The sequence below is a fragment of the Bubalus bubalis genome, chromosome 2, assembly GCF_019923935.1.
Source record: "Bubalus bubalis isolate 160015118507 breed Murrah chromosome 2, NDDB_SH_1, whole genome shotgun sequence".
NCBI lineage: Eukaryota > Metazoa > Chordata > Mammalia > Artiodactyla > Bovidae > Bubalus > Bubalus bubalis.
Genome location: NC_059158.1, coordinates 3846747 through 3857100, shown reverse-complemented (window position 1 = coordinate 3857100; position 10354 = coordinate 3846747).

The window sequence follows — 10354 nt, the reverse complement described above, 5'->3', positions numbered from 1 at the left end:
CCGCCAACCCCTAAACAGTCTAACAGGCAGTGGTCTCATGGTTCAGAGTTCTGATCAGGACTCCTCACATCACAGGTTCCTGAAATCCCTGAACTGAGGAACGGGGAAGGGTCCAGAGGACTGTGTCCACTGGGCCTGACCCAGGTCTGCTTTAACACTCTTGAAAATCCTAGTCACTTTTAAACAAGGGAACCCACATTATCATTTTGCACTGAGCCTTTCAAATCGTGTCGCTGATTTTGCCTCTGACTTATGTGGTTGCTATCTTTCTAATTTTTAATCATATATCTTTCTGTCTTTTTGTCCAACTTTCTGGGGCCTCCCTAGAGTTTGATTTGAACTCTTCCTTTGAATATGTCATTGTTTCAATCATACTTTTTAATTTCCAAGAGGCTTTTTTCCCCTTTCCTCCTAACATTCCTTTTCTTGTGGCATCCTTTTCTCAGGTATGCAATATCTTTTTTTCCCATGCACCTGGGAATATTATTGATAGTTTCTTAAAGTTTCCTTCAGCTTCTTGATTTTTTCTCTTTTGAGTTATTTTTCCTTCCTGTTTTGTTTGGGCTCAGTATTTTATGTTAGAGGTAAAAGTAGATATTTGGTTTGGAAAAAGACAAAGGACTTTTTTTTCCCCCCTTGACATACAGGAGAAAGAGAAGATAGGAGATGACATAAATATTTTAAAGGCAAAAGAGGCACCATGGAGAAAGCTCCCATGCGGGGAACTTCATCTCTGGAAGATGGGAGAATTTGTTTTTCACATGGTGAAGTACTGTAAGGGCAAGAGCTGAAGATCAGAAGGAAACATTTGGCGTGTCTGCACTGCAGGAATCAACACTACTGCAGGGAGGGCTCCCAAGTCCAATCACCTAAATTTGCCTCCGGCCAATCAGTCCCCATTCAGAAAATGAAGATCATGGCATCCAGTTCCATCACTTCATGGGAAATAGATGGGGAAACAGTGGAAACAGTGTCAGACTTTATTTTTCTGGGCTCCAAAATCACTACAGATGGTGACTGCAGCCATGAAATTAAAAGATGCTTACTCCTTGGAAGAAAAGTTATGACCAACCTAGACAGCATATTCAAAAGCAGAGACATTACTTTGCCAACAAAGGTCTGTCTAGTCAAGGCTATGGTTTTTCCAGTGGTCATGTATGGATGTGAGAGTTGGACTGTGAAGAAGGCTGAGCACTGAAGAATTGATGCTTTTGAACTGTGGTGTTGGAGAAGACGCTTGAGAGTCCCTTGGACTGCAAGGAGATCCAACCAGTCCATTCTGAAGGAGATCAGCCTGGGGTGTTCTTTGGAAGGAATGATGCTAAAGCTGAAACTCCAGTACTTTGGCCACCTCATCAAAGAGTTGACTCATTGGAAAAGACTCTGATGCTGGGAGGGATTGGGGGCAAGAGGAGAAGGGGATGACAGAGGATGAGATGGCTGGATGGCATCACTGACTCGTTGGACGTGTGTCTGAGTGAACTCCGGGAGTTGGTGATGGACAGGGAGGCCTGGCGTGCTGCGATTCATGGGGTCGCAAAGAGTCGGACACGACTGAGCGACTGATCTGATCTGATCTGAATCAGTCCCCAGAATGGTGGTGACCTTCTCATTGAATGAAAGTGAAAGTAGATCAGTCTTGTCAGACTTTTTGGAGACCCCATGGACTATACAGTCCACGGAATTCTCCAGGCCAGAATACTAGAATGGGTAGCCCATCCCTTCTCCAGTAGATCTTCCCAACCCAGGGTAGAACCCAGGTCTCCACATTGCACGTGGATTCTTTACTGTCTGAGCCACCACGGAAGCTCAAGAATACTGGAAAGTGCAAGTCACTCAGACGTGTCCAACTCTTCGCAACCCAATGGACTATATAGTCCATGGAATTCTCCAGGCCAGAATACTAGAGTGGGTAGCCTTTCCCTTCTCCAGGGGATCTTCGCAACCAAGGGATCGATCTCAGGTCTCCTGCATTTCAGGCAGATTCTTTACCAGCTGAGCCACCAGGGAAGCCCAAGAATGCTGGAGTGGGTAGCCTATCCCTTCTGCAGGGGATCTTCCCTACCCAGGAATTGAGCCGGGTTCTCCTGCCTTGCAGAGGGATTCTTTACCAACTGAGCTACCAGGGAAGCTATTAGGGAAGATCTTCTCCTTGAGCCTTGGCCGAATTGGGTGCCAGACATGAAGCAGCTGAGGATGTCAGCTGGGGTTCTGGTCAGGGGCAAAGAGGGGGAAAGCAGTGGAGGGGTCAGAATGCTCCGGAGGGAGACCCTGCCCCCAGCGTTTCAGGTGAGCTCCCTGCCCTGCAGTCCTGGGAGAAGGAAAAAACTGGCTGGGGTCAAGGGATCAGGATTCCCTGTGGTCTCTTCTTCTCTCCGCCCCTTCCCCCAGCCCCAGCTGACACCCTCAGCTGCTTCCTTGTCTGGCACCCGATTCGGCCCAGGCCCGATGAGAAGGTCACCACGCGGGGGACTGACAGGCCTGTGCCCGGGAGATCAGCGGGCTTCAGAGCTGTGAGTCAAGGTTCGTTTTTCATCTCTCTGTCCCTTTCAGTTTCAAATCCAGCAGCCCTAGAAGAGACTGCAGTCAAAGAGGAAAGTTTCAGTGGCGATATATATAACCTGGGTCCTATGGAGAAGCCTCTGGCACGATGACTCGTTTACAAGACAAACTGCGGTAAAACCTCCGGGCGACGCGGGCCCTGCCGCAGAGCCCGCTCCGGAGCAAACGCGGACCCTGACGTCACCCGGCCGGTCTCCCGGCAAGGCCCGCACATGCTGACCACGAGCACCAGATGGCGGTGTTGGTCCGCGAGCCAGCGCCCTGCGGGCCCGGAGGGGCCGGGCGAGCCCGACCAGAATCCGAAACATCCCGGATCGCCGCCGCGGATTCCACCGCGAAACGGCGGAGACACGTGGCGCATCCCACGGAGGCCAGGGAGTCGCATCCCACGGCGCTGCGCGGCCCGCAGCAGATCAGCAGTGTAAAGCCTGATTTTAGGAAATGACTTGAAAATGCCGAGTCTGGGGGCGCAGCGAGCCCGGAGAGGGGCCCCTCCCCGCATCCCCGACGTGGAGCCGGCCCGCAGCGCGCGGGGGAGGCCGGCGCCGGGGGCCCACGCAGCGGCTGTCCGCGCGGTGCGCAGATGGCAAGGGCAGCGGCGGCCTCCGGAAACCTGCGGCGCTGGGCCCCGCGCCCCCTCGCCACCCCGGCCCCGGGGGCTGCAGCACCCGCCGGGCTCCGGCCACCCCCGCGCCCTGAGGGGCCGTGCGCTCCGGCTGCGGGAGCTGGTGGCCAGCGAACAGGCCCTGGTCGGGGGCCCAGTTACACACTTCAGGGTCTTGGGGTGCAGGGAGCGCTTCCCACGGTCCTTTGAAGAAGAAACTGTCGGGTGGGCCTACAACCTCCCCGCCCCCGCCCCCACCCTGAGCGTCGCGGGGCGCGGCCCGGGCCTGTGCTCCGCGCCGACCTGGGCCGGGACGAGCGGAGGCCGAGGATGCATTCTTCATCGCAGTTCACTTGGCTGCGGATCTGAAGGCGTCTCGGGTGGGGGCAGTTGGGGGGCGCTGGGACGTCGACTGCGGGTCCTCGACCCTGGACCGGGCCGCGCCAGAGGCTGCCGCTCTCCGCCCCGCCGCGCTGCTGCTGAGCCGGGAGAGCCACTGCGTTTCCTTGCCCCTTTCCTCCTCTGCTGTCCCGGGACAGCTGGGGGCCGGGGCTTCCCGGATCGGGGCGGCCGGGGGGCAGGCGGGTGGCCGGGGAGGGTGAGCAGGGGCGCGGGGAGCGGGGCGCCTGTCAGTTGAGTCGCGATGGCGCCAAGCGCACCCCAGGCGCACCTCGAGCTCGGCCTGGGGTCACACCCCCGCGCTGCGGGCGCTGCGGGCTGCAGGCGAGACCGGACCGCAAAGCAGGGGCCCGACAGGTGGGCGACAGTGTGCGAGGATGCCAGCAAAGGCCAGCTAAGTGCGGCTTGGGGGTTCAGGGGAGAGGCGGTGGGGTGCGTGGGGACGGAAGGAGGGGGAGGCAAGGGGCGGGATGAAGGGGGTCTCACCTGGAGAGGGGCGGGGGAGAACGCGGCAGATGCTCCTCAGACCCCCTGACGCGCAGGTAGACCCACCGGAGGCATGGAACCGGTGTTTTCCTGATGCACTCCCCCGCCTCCTATTACATAAAAATACAGATATATACGGAGAAATCACTATCCAGAGAACATCACCGTTTTTGAGGGGAGAAGTTCTGTCCGGGGTTGTTTTTTTTGCCATATGAATATTTTTTACATGATTGTGTATTAAAGATGCATACGTACATAGCATTCATGGTGTATGGTAGATTTTTTTTTGTATTTAGATATTTAAAAACACGATTTCTAATTATAAAAACTTGTATGTACATGTTTTGGAAAATAAGGAAGTAAATGAAGACAAAAATAAAAATCCCCCAGACTCCAAGCACGTTATAATCCTTTGCTATGATTTCTTAAAATATTTTTACTGTGCATGCTTCATTTAGTTGAAACCATATGATATGAATTTTTAGACACGGTCAATATACAAACATTTATGGAAGGCGATGTGGAAAGTGTTGCCTAATCTCAAGATAGGTGGCATCTCGGTGGTTTTGAGGGTTCCATTGAGCTCCCCCAATGACTCACACTTGAGGTGAGGAGTGTGGAACTCACACGCTCCAAAGGCACCTCCCCCAACACCTATCCCCCACACAAATGTCCTCCTTTCAATTCATCCCAACTTCCTATCCTGTTTGTGGGAGGCTCCAGTTGTGAAATTCCTTATTATCTACCCACTCGGAAAATCTATGCAGCCATTGCCTTGTAACTGATACCATTCTTTTTGATGTCTTGCCAGAAACATTAATTTAATTAATACTTGTTACAAAGGAACAAAAATCAGACTCACCTAAGCGTTTTCCTCTGACACATTAAATGCAAAAAGAATATGGAGCAACATCTACAGAATTTTGAGGAGAAGGTGTTTGTAAACCAAAAATTTTGTTCTGTGTCAAATTATCTTTCACGTTTAAAGCCAACAGAAAGACATTTCCATTAAGTAAGAAAATATGCCACCTGGTACATTTCTAGGGGGGGAAAAATCCTTGAAGGGGATTTCCATTTTTGGCAGTGAAGAAGTATTTTATACCAGGATAACCTTGTGTGGGGAGGAACTGTGAAGCTGGATAAAATACGATGTAAAGGAGTCTGAGAGCCTTGGAGATTCAAGATTGCCAGGATTCGAAGGGCCAAGCGGTCAGGAGAGAAATGCACTGCCGAGTCCTTTCTCTCCAGCTGCTGTTTTCCCCCTGGGCTATCTGCTGACTCAGGCCCTGTCACCACGGGGTGCGGACGCCGACAGAAAGTGGCCGCTCAAGGCGTGCCACAGGCGGGACAGTTGGTGTTCAGAGTGCAGAGCTGCTAGGACTTGAAGGGCCGTTAACGCAGAGAAAGCAGAACCAAAGGGAGTGGAAGCTGAGTCGGCATGCAGTTTCTCCTCAAGGTGTTTCCTCATTTCTGAGAAAAACATTGAGACTATCTCCACAGATGCAGATTCCCTCAAGATCTCTTCATGATTAACAGTATTGCGTGAGTACTCGGTAACTCAGTTGTGTCCGACTTTGCAACCCCATGGACTGTAGCCCGCCAGGCTCCTCTGTCCCTGGGGTTCTCCAGGCAAGAAGACTGGAGTGGGTTGCCATTTCCTCCTCCAGGGGATCGTCCCGACCCAGGAATTGAACCCGCGTCTCCTGTGTCTCCAGCATTAGCAGGCAGATTCTCTACCACTGAGCCATCTGGGAAGCCAAATTATTAGGAAACCAGAAGCCATTATTCTGATACAGTGGATCTACCGCAAATCTTCCACAAATGCGATATGGAATGGTGAAATATTAGAAGTGTCCTTCAACATCATGTTTCACACAGCGCTGCATATTGTAACCGCTTCTGGTCTTTAACCTCCTTCTGGAGATCCTGGCTGGTTCAGGAAAAGGAGTGGGGAGGGGGGAAGAGGGAGGGGCGGAGACGGCAAGACGAGAAGAGGTGGATGAAAGGAGAAAGAGAAAACAGGAAGAGCCGAAAAGGAGGGAAGAAGTGACACCCGCATTATTTCCACATAGTATAATTTCTTACAGGGTAATTTGAAAAGAAACAACTGGGCAAATTGTGAGATCTGAAAATATGTCAAAAACTGATTCAGCATAAAGAAGCCAGTGGTAAACACCTTGAAGACACGTTAAAATGATAATACTTTTAATAGCTATAAAATCTTGTCAGCCAATGATTTTGTTGTTGTTGTTCAGTCGCTAAGTCTTGTCCAACTCTTTGCAACCCCATGGACTGCAGCACGCTAGGCTTCCCTGTCCTTCACCAACTCCCAGAGCTTGCTCAAACTCATGTCCATTGAGTCGGTGATGCCATCCAACCATCTCATCCTCTGTCACCTCCTTCTCCTCTTGCCTTCAGTCCTTCCCAACATCAAGGTCTTTTCCAATGAGTCAGCTCTAGTGATAAATCTGTCAAAAGATTATGGGAGAAATTTTAAAACTATACAGAGAGTTATTAACTAGGAGAAGCAAATTGAGAGGTATACCATATTTATGAATAGGAAGACCCAATTTGTAAAGATACCAGCTTACAACCAATAAAATTTGTAAATTCAATGCAGTCCTATGGTTTGAATCAATGCTGATTTACAATCAATACCAATTCTGAAATGTGTGTGAAAAAGAAAAGATTCAACAATAACCAAGACATCCCTGCAGAAGAAAAAGATATGGGGGAAACTGCCTTATCATACTCCAGGGTTACTGTAAAGCTATCATCATTAATACAGCGCAGTGTTTGTTCAGATCAATAGAAGAGCAGACCAGTGAAACAGAATTGAGAGCCAGAAATGAACCCATTCACAGAAATGCGATTTCCAGTGGGGGTCAATACCAATTAATGGGATCGAGGTGATTTTCATCTATGCGGAAAAGACGAAGTTGAATACTTTCATCACACCATATGCCGAAATCAATTGCATTTGGATTAGAAAAAAATTGAAGAGGATGTCCATATGTTCTTGCAATAGGAAGAACTTATTAATCAAGGCTGTAAAGGAATACATAAAATAAAAACCGTAAAGGAAGAGATTGATATCTTTAATCACAAAGAGACAGGCAGGGGCCAATCAGGCAGAGCATCGTGGCCTCTAGAAGGAAAGCTGGTGGTTCTACTGAGCCTTGTGGGAAGATACTGAAGGGTTTTGAGTAGGAGATTATTACCATGTGATTTATATTGAAAAAATCCCACTGGCTGGTTTGTGGAAAGTAGACCATAGAGGGCAGGAGTGGAGGAGGGGAGCTGGTGAGAAGATTATTAGAGCGGTCTTTGTCAGGAGTGACTGTGGGAGTGATGGGGTGACTGTGGTGGAGACAGAAGGGAAGAGATTCAGACATACTTAGGGAGAAAAGTGGAGAGAGTAGGCGTAGGTTATAATTGAATGAGCCAAACAGAAGCAAATTCTGAGGGTTCTGGGCCTGAGCAACTGGGCAGCTGTGATGCTATTTACTGAGACGGAGAACCCAAGGAAAGAACTATTTAAGGAGTGGCTGAGAAACAATTTGAGAGTTCTGTTTTGCCGATTAGTCAACTAGACAGCTGGGTAAAGAAGGCATTTAGGTGTACAAACACGGCACTTGCCACTGAGGTCAGGAGTGGAGAGACCGAAATTCAGAATCATCAGCATACAGACGGCATTTATAGCCAAGGGTAAGGGAAGGTAGTTCGGGGTCGCGACACAGGGTATCTAGATGCCCCAGGGATCGAATCTGGGTCTCATGCATTGCAGACAAATTCTTTACCGTCTGAGCCACCAGGGAAGCACCTATCTAGATGCCAGACAAAGGCATTATACTCAGTCTTGGCTCCATCATGCCTGCGTTGATGTTTAGCACAAATGTGAGCTCAGAAATATTTGATGATGAAAAGTCTCTTGGACTGGTTTTGCATTAGTCATCCTACTTTCTTATAACGCATAAAACAAACAGGATTTTAGGCTTTCCCTACTGGTTAATATCAGCCAGTATTGGAAGGTTTTATATTTGTATTTAGTAATAACAAACGTCAGACAGAATTCAGAAGAGTAGGGTTTCCCTGTTAACTCTGCTACTACTACTAAGATATAAGACCTTGGGGTTAAGTCATTTATTTAGTCTTTATTTTTTAGGTATTTCTCACCTTTTAAGACAAGGGTCTTGGCCCAACTGATTCCTAAGATTCTGTGATTACAATGAAGTTCAGTTCAGTTCAGTTGCTCAGTTGTGTCCGACTCTTTGCAACCCCATGGACTGCAGCATGCCAGGCTTCCCTGTCCATCACTACTCCCAGAGCTTGCTCAAACTCATGTCCATTGAGTCGGTGATGCCATCCAACCATCTCATCCTCTGTCACCCCCTTCTCCTCCCGCCTTCAATCTTTCCTAGCATCAGGCACTTTTCCAATGAGTCAGTTCTTCGCATCAGGTGGCCAAAGTATTACAATGAACGTTGCATAAAGACATTTATTAATAGCAATAGCATTCCTGTTAGGGGCAAATGTCTTTGCTTTAAACAATAACATCATAAATCACATGGGGTTAGCAGGAGAAAAGGAGAGAGGGAGCTAAATGTGCTGTGCTAGAAATAAACCATTCTTGGTACCAATGCTGTGAGAGAGGGGCTGGGAGGAGGGGCGGAGGACGGGGGGAAGCTGGAGGGATGCTGAGGGTGGAGATTTGCTTGTGTTGCTGTGACTGGTGAGCTTTCCATAAGCAAGTGGTTTGGGAACAGGCTTATACTCGGTTTGGTTTCTGTTGTTTGCCTTGCTGTGGTGTAAATTTCTTTTAGCTTCCCTAAATTTGGGTAAAGTCTGCCGGGTTGAGTATTGTGAGCCAGGCTTTCACTTTATTGCTTGCTTGGTGAATTTCATTTTTTTGTGAAAAGGAAGGAAGGCACCATTTCTATATCTGGAATAATTTCAGGCAGAACAGAAAGAGGATGTAGGACACTGTGATATGATTCACATTTACAACTAATTCAGTAGGAATGAGGGGCTTATGGCCAAGAGTAACCATGGGAAGACAGGGCTCCCCTGGGAAGTCACATAAATCTTTGGCAGAGCATCACCGTCTACAAATCATGATATTGTTCAAGCCAAAGGAATGAAAAGATCAGGGTGACCCCAGGTTCTTGCCAGCTCTCACAGCCTCTCTATTCATCAAACTTGCTGATTTCTGGAGGATTACTCAGTAAACAGAAGAGTACTTCATATAATATTTATTTTGCGATGAAAAAACATTTTTGCAGTATTTGAAGCAATTCCACATATGTATTTTTAACATTTCTGATTGGTGTTAATAAAGAGATTTATAAAATCTTTCACGTGGTCATTTATGTTTTTGTATAGGTCTTAACGGAGTTTGTGGAGAAAAATAGCCTGAGTTTAAAATGCGTGCTTGTACGTACAAGTGAGTCAAATGTTAACACAAGTTTTCCAATACAGAGGAAGCAGCAGCAGCACTTGTGGTTTTTGCCATCCAAGGTGTTTCTTTGTTTTTCTCTCCAGCAAACAAAGACCTCTTCAGAATCAAGAGGAAAGAAGTGAAAAGGCTGACCTCGTTTGAAAGGTGCTCCCGAGTGACCTAAGTTGTTTTCGAATTTCCTCTTAGTAATTATATCTGCCATCCAATTTTCCCCTAATTACTCCAAAATGAAAAGGAAAAAAATAACTGACTTTTGAATTCATGTAAAAACAAAAATACTTCTGCTAGTAACTTCTACCCACTGATTCTGCGGAACAATGGAAGTTGAAAGAGGAGAATGAAAAGTGATGATGGTGAGCAAGCTCTTAGCGGCTCCAGTGGCTGAGCCTCTGGGCTGGGAGCGCTCAGTCTGCAGGAGCTGAGGGGTGGGCATCAGGGTGAGGAGGGGCCAGAGACCGGAGCCGGGCAGGGGAAGTCTTCAGAGTCCTCCCAAAGGGGGCGGAGACGGATGCCTAACCCTGCCAGAGAGCTCATCACAGTCCTTTCTCCTTCGATTTTGGAACACATTAGTCCATACCTTGACATCCATGACTTTTAGAGTCTTTTCCCACATAGGTTATTATAGAGCTTGGAGCAGAGTTTCATGTGCTACACAGCAGGTCCTTGTGTTAAGCGTTAGTCACTCACTTGTGCCCGACTCTGCGACCCCATGGACTGCAGCCCACCAGGTTCTTCTGTCCAGGGGATTCTCCAGGCAAGGATACTGGAGTGGCTTGCTATTTCCTTCTCCAGGGGATCTTCCCAACCCAGGAATCAAACCTGGGTCTCCTGCACTGCAGGCAGAT